We start from the raw sequence: 8,973 nt of genomic DNA on the forward strand, positions 1-8,973 counted from the left end.
TGGTCAATAGAAGAGTGTAGGGATATGACCACTATCATTAAAGCTCAAAGCCTTAGAGTTATGATCCCTTTTGGGCACATTTGGTGCACGGGTCTGGTCATAACAATAATCATGCAAATGACACATTCAATTGTAATAAGTGTAATGAAATGAATGCATTTGTTTTTGTAGACCATATGTATGTGCACGAGGAACATTTGCAAATAAATATGATCTTTTAGAAATATTTTGCAAATGTGAAACTTTTTATAAATCAAAATAAAACTTTGCTAAGTGGCCAAATCTACCATAAGCATTACATTTGTACATATGTGGTCTTTTAGAAACATTTGACAAAGGTGAACTCTTTTTTAAATCAAAACAAAATTTGGCCAAATGACCAAAACGATCACAATAATCACATTTAAACGCACTAGCATGATTATGATGAACATTAAGTGAATGTGCATGTGTGTGTGAAGAAGAAGCCTTATGATATGCACAAGAAATATTAGTCTTAGTGGATTTGTGTACATCATAGCAAAATTTAGCAATATGGCCTTTTTAACCATAAATAGAGCATTTGTAAATTTTGTTATACAAGTGTGCATAGTGGGTATGAGATTTAGAAATTGTAGCACTAGATTTAGCACACTTGTTCATAAGTTTCTTATGATTATCTATGCATGTATTTAATGTTGAATCTAAGGATAATATGCGATTTTTCATAAGATTCAATTCATCATTAGTCACATCATCATTGATAATAGAAGTAGAGTAAACATGGTCATTTTTAAATGATGTGAATTCATTTCTTATAGCCTCTACTTCTAGCATGGTATCATTTTTAACATGAGATAAGCTAGCAATGGATGAGGTCAATTTTTATTTTTCAAATTTAATATATATCATTATTTTCTTTAAGCATCATATTTTCTTTTTCAATGATATCAAATTTGGAAGCTAGCTTCTCATGATCGGATTTTAACTCTACATGCTTACTTTTTAAATCAATAAAATTATTATGCAATTTAGTATAGTCATGCATTAATCTATCATATGTAAAAGCGAGTTCATTAATTAAAAGTTTGCTTTCGGAATCGGAATCGCTTACCACACTAGGGTTATTCCCTAGTGGACGTGTGCATAATAGTGATGCTCTAATAGAACTTGAAGAGGAAGTCGTCAAAGCTCGTCAGATCTCCTCCAAGTTTCTTTGATGCGCTTCGAAGAATTTCTATAATGTATAAGCGTTATCAAAATAATCAAGCTTGTTAGACATAAATGAATCAAATGCATTTAATAAAAATTCTAAAACAAGCTTATTTATTGTAAATATTTTCTTATCATTTTTGCTCCACTTGGATTTCTCCAAAGTGAGCACAACATAAGCATGATCAATGGCTTCTCACAAATCGATATTTTTAGATCTAACAAATAGCTTAAATCTAAAACACCATTGAGCATAGGAAAAAACATTGAATTTAGGAGCAACACTATGATCATAGCCTAAACAAGATGCACCATGCATATCCATAATTATAAATATATGTAAGAAAGATATAAATAATCTTAAAACTAGAGTAGCACAAATATAAGAACAATGAACTTGACTCTAGGCGATTAAGCCTCTAATCAAGAACACCAAGCTTGATACCAATTAAAAAACACCCTAGAGGGTGGTGAATAGGGTTTATGCTAATCTAATCTGATATTGATGCTAATTTAAAACTACTTAACAAATTATCCTAGCAACTATGATATACAATAATATATGTGAGCAAGGATATGCAATATAAATAATGGCGATATAAACATGAGATAAACACAATATGCAAATGTGATAATGAGCAATATAAACAATGAACAATAGACAATGGCGAATAGAATGAGATAAGCAATGGGCACAAATAATACGCCAAGGCAAACTCAAACATACGATATGATCATGGAGTTCGGTCAACCCTTGACCTACGTCTCCGCTCCTCATCTCGAGGAGATCTCCACTATCACAAATGGGTTTTTGACGTTCACCCAAAAACGTTTAAACATCACACGTTTAGTTTTCTATCTCACCGAAAACTTTCACAATACACACTCTTGCAATCACACTCTATGCCCTCTAAGTGTTGGTCTCTAGACCGTGTCCTTCATCAAGTGCCCGGATTTATCATCTCTTCCTAGGTTTTACTACCGAAACTACTCCTCTTGGAACCAACCCCGTCTCTCACTACACACTCCTCTTGGTGTACAAGTGTATTACAAAGTATATGTCATAATTAAAGCACAATAACAAGATTTGTTCTCTACGATAGATGAGAACTCTATGTAAGCTCACTATCAATGTCACAATCTCACAACTTCAAATATACTATGTATTAAAATATTAAAAACTCAATAGGTTGTGTGTGAACAAAGAGTATAAATAAAATCAAACTAAACTCAATATGAAATTTAGCTTAATAAAAATGATAATCAAACATGTATATAAATGTAAAGCTAGAGATTGAGTTTAGAAAACTTCTCCAATGATGACAAGAGAAAGAGAGAGAGAGAGAGAGAGAGAGAGAGAGAGAGAGAGAGAGAGAGAGAGAGAGAGAAAGAAATGAGATGAAAGCTCAAACAATGAAGATGATCTCCTCTTCCTCTTGTGAAAATAACTTCACAAAAACTAAACTTAAACAATCTTAAAACACCATTTTAAACTTGTTTAAAACTCTCTTGATTACCCTTAGAAGTTAGAATGTATGGGGTATATATAGGATCGTAAAACAAGCCTCAAAACTAAGAGAAAACCAAGGAAAAAGACAAAAAACGGAAAGAAGAGTATTCCTTAGACATTCTTTTAAATTCAAAATTCAACTCTTCTAAAGCCATAGCTATATCACATTGCATATAGAAAGATTCACTTTCGGCCTCGGATATTACCTCATGTTCATTTGCCATGAAACATACATTTGGGTCATGAAGAGCCAATTTTGCTCCTTCTTCATCACTCTCCGAGTCACTTGGTTCGGATTCTTCCCATCCGGCATACATAGCCTTCTTCTTCTTGTACTTCATGTACTTTTCTTTGAGCTTGGGGCAATCCTTAGCGATGTGACCCGGTTCATTGCATTCAAAACATTTAACTACACGAGATGAAAACTTGTTGTTAGATCGGGGATTAAATTTTTTGTTCATTTTAATAAGTCTAGAGATTCTTCTAGAGAGATGAGCCACTTCTCTAGAAAAATCAACTTCACTCTCCGACGACGAAGATGAGTTGTCACTAGCTCCTTTGAGAGCTATGGTCTTCAACTTTGGTGACGGCTCCTCAACTTCACGTGATGGCACTTCCTCCTTCTCCTTCCCCTTGAGCTTCTTCTCATGCACTTTGAGCTTTCCGATGAGGCTATCAAGAGCTAAGGTAGTGAGGTCATGAGCTTCCTCAATGGCCGTAGCCTTGGGCTCCCATGTCGGAGTCAAGGAGCGAAGTATCTTGTAGTTCATCTCTTGAATGGATAGTTGCTTATCTAGACCATGTAATTCATTGATGATATTAGTAAAACGAGAAAACATAGCATCAATGGATTCATTTGGAAGCATTTTAAATAGCTCATAATCATGCATAAGTCCACTAATTTTAGATTCCTTAACTTGTGGGGTTCCTTCATGTGTGACACATAGTTTTACCCAAATTTCATATGCGGTTGCACACGTGGAAACTCTATTATATTCATTAGGGGAAAGACCACAGAGAGAGAGAGAGAGAGAGAGAGAGAGAGAGAGAGAGAGAGAGAGAAAGAAATGAGATGAAAGCTCAAACAATGAAGATGATCTCCTCTTCCTCTTGTGAAAATAACTTCACAAAAACTAAACTTAAACAATCTTAAAACACCATTTTAAACTTGTTTAAAACTCTCTTGATTACCCTTAGAAGTTAGAATGTATGGGGTATATATAGGATCGTAAAACAAGCCTCAAAACTAAGAGAAAACCAAGGAAAAAGACAAAAAACGGAAACCTAAAAATCTAAAAAAAACTATCCGTTAGAGGTCGTCAGTCGACTGATAGTGTTCATCAGTCAACTGATGAGCTGACTATTACATGACAGCTCACAGCTCATCGATCGACTGAAGTGCTCATCAGTTGACTGAAGAGCTCATCAGTCGACTGATGACCGATGACCTCATCAGTCGACTGATGACCTCATCAGTCGACTGATGACCTCATCAGATGACTGATAATTTATCAGTCATAAAAATAAAAACTTTTACACTTTCCAGACGATTGCATCGGTCGACTGATCCCTTGCATCAGTCAACTGATGACACACACTTAGCCTGTTATAAATAGTAAATCTAAATTTCAAGAGGCTTTAAAAAATAGCAAATAAAATCCAAAAATTATGAAACTTTGGAAAAAGTTTATAAACATGAAAATAAATATGTTCCAAAAAGAAATTTTGGAATTGCACTTCCCAATTGTATAAAATCTATGTTTTGCAAAAATATCCAAAACATGAAAACTTGATATACTTAAAATTTGATGTTTTGACATAAACCAAGTTTTGAAACTTTGTAAAATAATTTTATAGACTTAATAAAATGATATAAAATATTTTTATGAAGTCTACAAACTAAAAACTCAATATTATACAAAAATGAAGTTTTGCACAATATATGCATTTGACAAAATGATAAATATAAAACATATTATGAATGTATATTTGTTTCATATATATATCACTAAACCAAAACCATTTATCCACATGAAAACAAACATGTACATATACAAATATTTATTTTGCTTGTAAAAACTTTGTTTGTGAATAAACCAAAAAATGGATAAACCAATAAATTGTGTGTGTATATGATATTGAGCTTGAGTATTAAATATACATAATATAATACCTAAACTAATTTAACCAAGCAGTCTTGATCTTCAATTGAGCTCGTCTTGATAAACTTTGCGGATGAAGCTTGATCTTAGATATTTGACTTGAAGTGCAAATGGCTTCATTCCACTATTTCCGCCAACCTCCATTTGATATGATCGTGTGGGCTCAATTCCATCCAACCTCCGACTGATTGTTTATCTAGAATAAATACAAAAATACAAACACTAGACAAATAATATTAGTTGTAAATTATTTGTTAAAACATCATCAAAACAAAAAGGCCAACACATTGAGCTTCTCTAAACTTTGTCCTTTTATTTTTATTCGTTTTCGGTCTGTATTGTCTTTTACACTTATTTTTGACTCTAGATCTGTTGTAGGCTGGGTTACGGACAATAGGGTTATAGTTCGTGGGAATTATTAGTAGATTCTGTTTACATAGTGACAGTAACCATTGAACCGTGCCGGGGAGGACGATTGCGGTAGGTAGTCAATCTTACTAGGTGTAAGGGGTTATGAAATTGTTTTGCTAGTAATTCTAGTTGCAGGACGTAGGCGTGGGGGCCAAACCTGGGTACATCTGTGTGTACTTTACATTCTGTATTACTTTCTGCATATTATAACTGCCTGCGTTTGTGATTTGATATATCTGTGTGATTTGAAATTTTATAAATTGGTCATAGTTTATTCCCCCCCCCCCCCCTCTAGGCTATTCCTCGATCTAACAGGAACATATTACCATTGTTCATATCTACGACGGTAGCTATCACTGTCGTTACCATCAGTGACGGGGACTTTTTTCCTGTTGTTACTATAAAATGATGGTTTTTCATTCCTGTTGTTATGTAATAATGGTTTCGTACTCCCGTTGTTATTGTGTAACAACGGGTGACTTCCCCGTCATTGAAGACCAATTAATGATGGTTGGATACCTTTGTAGAAGTCCTCCTGTTGGGTAATTAGTAACCCATCAACGATGGTGTTTTCCCTTCATTGATGTTCTAAATACGGTTTATAAAACCATCATTATAGACTATAAAATTTTAATACACATTAATGACAATTTTTCCATTCATAGGCAGCTATCATAGAAAACTTTCATATTTATTCTCAACATGACACTGAGATTCACAATACAAATATATTAAAAATACCCAATAATGAATAAAAGGGAAAACAAAAACTCCATTGATTAATAACATCAATAAGTAAAATTCCACCATTCTCAAATATTCAATACTAATAACAAGAGTTAATATCCCAATTGTTCTAAAGAAAAATATGTGAAACTATCTAAAGCAAATTAAAATAAAAGTCTGAGAAAGACAAATCCTTTCATCTCTAATCATTGTCAAAAATATGACTCGAGCTACCTCATCTCCTAATCTTGGATAGCCTAAAAAATTAAAAAAAATCACATAATTAAGAAATATCAATTAAGCAAATATGCTACTTGATTTATAAATTTATATGTGTGTACTATTGGCCATGAAATTGAATAAAAATGAACAAAAATCAAAGGCTTATTCACATTAATACTGAGATTTTACCTCGGTACTTCTATCAGGCATCTGTACCCGAGCAAAATTGGGCATCCGTACTCATACCCGACATGCACCCATACCCATACTGAAACTTCTTGGACACTTCTTGAGTATATGCATACCTTTATTCAGGCGTATACTCAATTGTATAATACATGTTTTAATTTAAATCACTCCTCGAACGCTTCTTAGATGTATATCCTACTCATCTATTTCTTACACATTGATCTAATGTAAATAAAATAACAATATTGATTTTACGTAAATTATTAAGTTTAATACATATAAATACACATAAGATACATATATATAGTCGTGTCCTTGTACTCTATCTTTTATAATTTTTCCATGTTCTCGTACCCATACCCATGCAACCTAGCTTGCATTGCCATTAACTAAGTCCGGTTTTCAGCCATTTGGCCTCAATCTCAATCTCATGACCGGCTATAATATCTTAAGTTTTGTTGTCATGCAGTGTAGTATATTTCATACATGATTATTGAATGTGTCTTGGCCATGCATGATTTATAGGATAATCCTCTAAATACCTAAATTCCTATGATATACTCATCAATGGCCTAAATTCTATTCATTCGTACTTCTACAACCACTGCTAATCTTATCTACACAGGTGCCATTTATCTCCAAAAATTGTGAATTGTGATGCATAGAACTTAGTGACGTGCAAGCTTTGATTTAGTATAATGTTTAGATATCTCAGATCAATTGATGAGGTGTTGGTTTCAACAATGAGAATTCAATAGCAGACTTCAAACTAAAAGGTAATAGGTGGAATTACTAAAGTTCAGCGAGAATTATCAGTATAAAGCATAGAATATCCAACCTTGCAATCGTCTCCATTGTGCAGCTTCACGAAGTTCTTGCAGCTCAGTCTACATCAAAATGAGAACTTAATATGACATAAAATAAAACAGCACCTAAAGAAAACATCAGACATACTAAAGAATAGCTATACACAGACTAGACAGCAACAAAAATCACCTTAAGCAATCATCCACCACCAGTTAATGCAAATATATAGTGTAACTAAATGGCAATTATGCAACTAGATATATGAGGAATTATAACTGCACGAGGCAAAGATTGGCCATCACATGAGTTTTCTTTTAAAAATGCAAGTACGTGATTAACTGCTTAGCATCTAGGAAGACACAATAATGTAACAGAACGAAAGTTAAATTCTGCAAGTGAACTAACAGATAAAATGACAACATTGGAAGGGATGAGTAAAAGGAAATTATGTTCATACCTGGCCATTTGCTCACAATTGATGAGGCTGAAATATTGAAAAATGTGGTCTTGCATTCAGTTGCCACAGCTTTTGCAAGCATAGTCTGATATAAGTAGCAATAAAAGCAATTAGCATAGCTCATAGGCTAGAATATGTAGCATATTTGACAGATGAACATGTAAAAGGGAGATACAGATTCCATTACATGGATTGAATAGGCAAAAAATACTGAAGCTACAGGCAAATTCGAAAAAATTATTGCAGTGAGAAACATGAATGCATTATTCTACATGAACTACAACTGATAACAATACATGTACTACATATAAAATAGCTATAAGCCCATCTCATGTGTACAGCAAGGAAGGCAACTGATAACAATACATGTACTACATATAAAATAGCTATAAGCCCATCTCATGTGTACAGCAAGGAAGGCTTGACAAAAATGAGCAAACTATGCATATAAAATAGCTATAAGCCCATCTCATGTGTACAGCAAGGAAGGCTTGACAAAAATGAGCAAACTATGCGAAGTTGGACCTTTGCCATTTACATGAAATTAATTTAGTTTTTATCATAAAAGAACTCTTCAGTAAGACTCACTATCCAAATCATTCAAATCCATGTATGCCATGAATACAAAGTAAATATTATCGTCAAGATATGGAATTATGATGCTCCAACATGAAGTAAGTTCTTCATTCCAAATGTATATATATCAAACACTATAGGATTGCTTCCACAAGTCGGCAGCAGGTGTGGGAACAGCGGCTTTGGAGAGGAAAATTGCGGCTAAAGGACTGGGTCTTTTTTTTGGCAGCAAGGGAAAAGCAACAGGAGCAAGCAGCGGGAAAAGCAGAGACTTTCTTTTTGGCGGCTCTGCAGAGGAAGAAAAAGAGAGATAGTGAGATTTTGAGGAGAGAAAAAGAGAGATTTACAAAAGAGAGGTCAATTTCTTTTGGGTAAAAATTAGATCTTTTTCTTTGAGACGAGCTTGTGGATTGTACAAGTCGTCGGTGTTCTTCTCATAGTGGAATCTCCCCTCACCCCTCCCGTGGACGTAGGCAAGTTTGCCGAACCACGTAAATCTCGTGTATTTACTGTTTTCTGGGTTGTTGGCTATTGCTTGTAGGATCCCTCAAAATTCGGTCTTAGAGCTGATGAGAGGAAGAGTGTATATTTCACTTTGATGAAATATATCACTTTCAATTCTTGTTTCCTTTGAGAAATAAGAATTTCATTATCTATTCGCGTTTCCTTTGAGAAACAAGAATACAGAGGTTGACTTGTGCTTTTGGGACAACAAAAGCCAG

Source organism: Asparagus officinalis, unplaced genomic scaffold, assembly GCF_001876935.1.
Source record: "Asparagus officinalis unplaced genomic scaffold, Aspof.V1 AsparagusV1_Un324, whole genome shotgun sequence".
NCBI lineage: Eukaryota > Viridiplantae > Streptophyta > Magnoliopsida > Asparagales > Asparagaceae > Asparagus > Asparagus officinalis.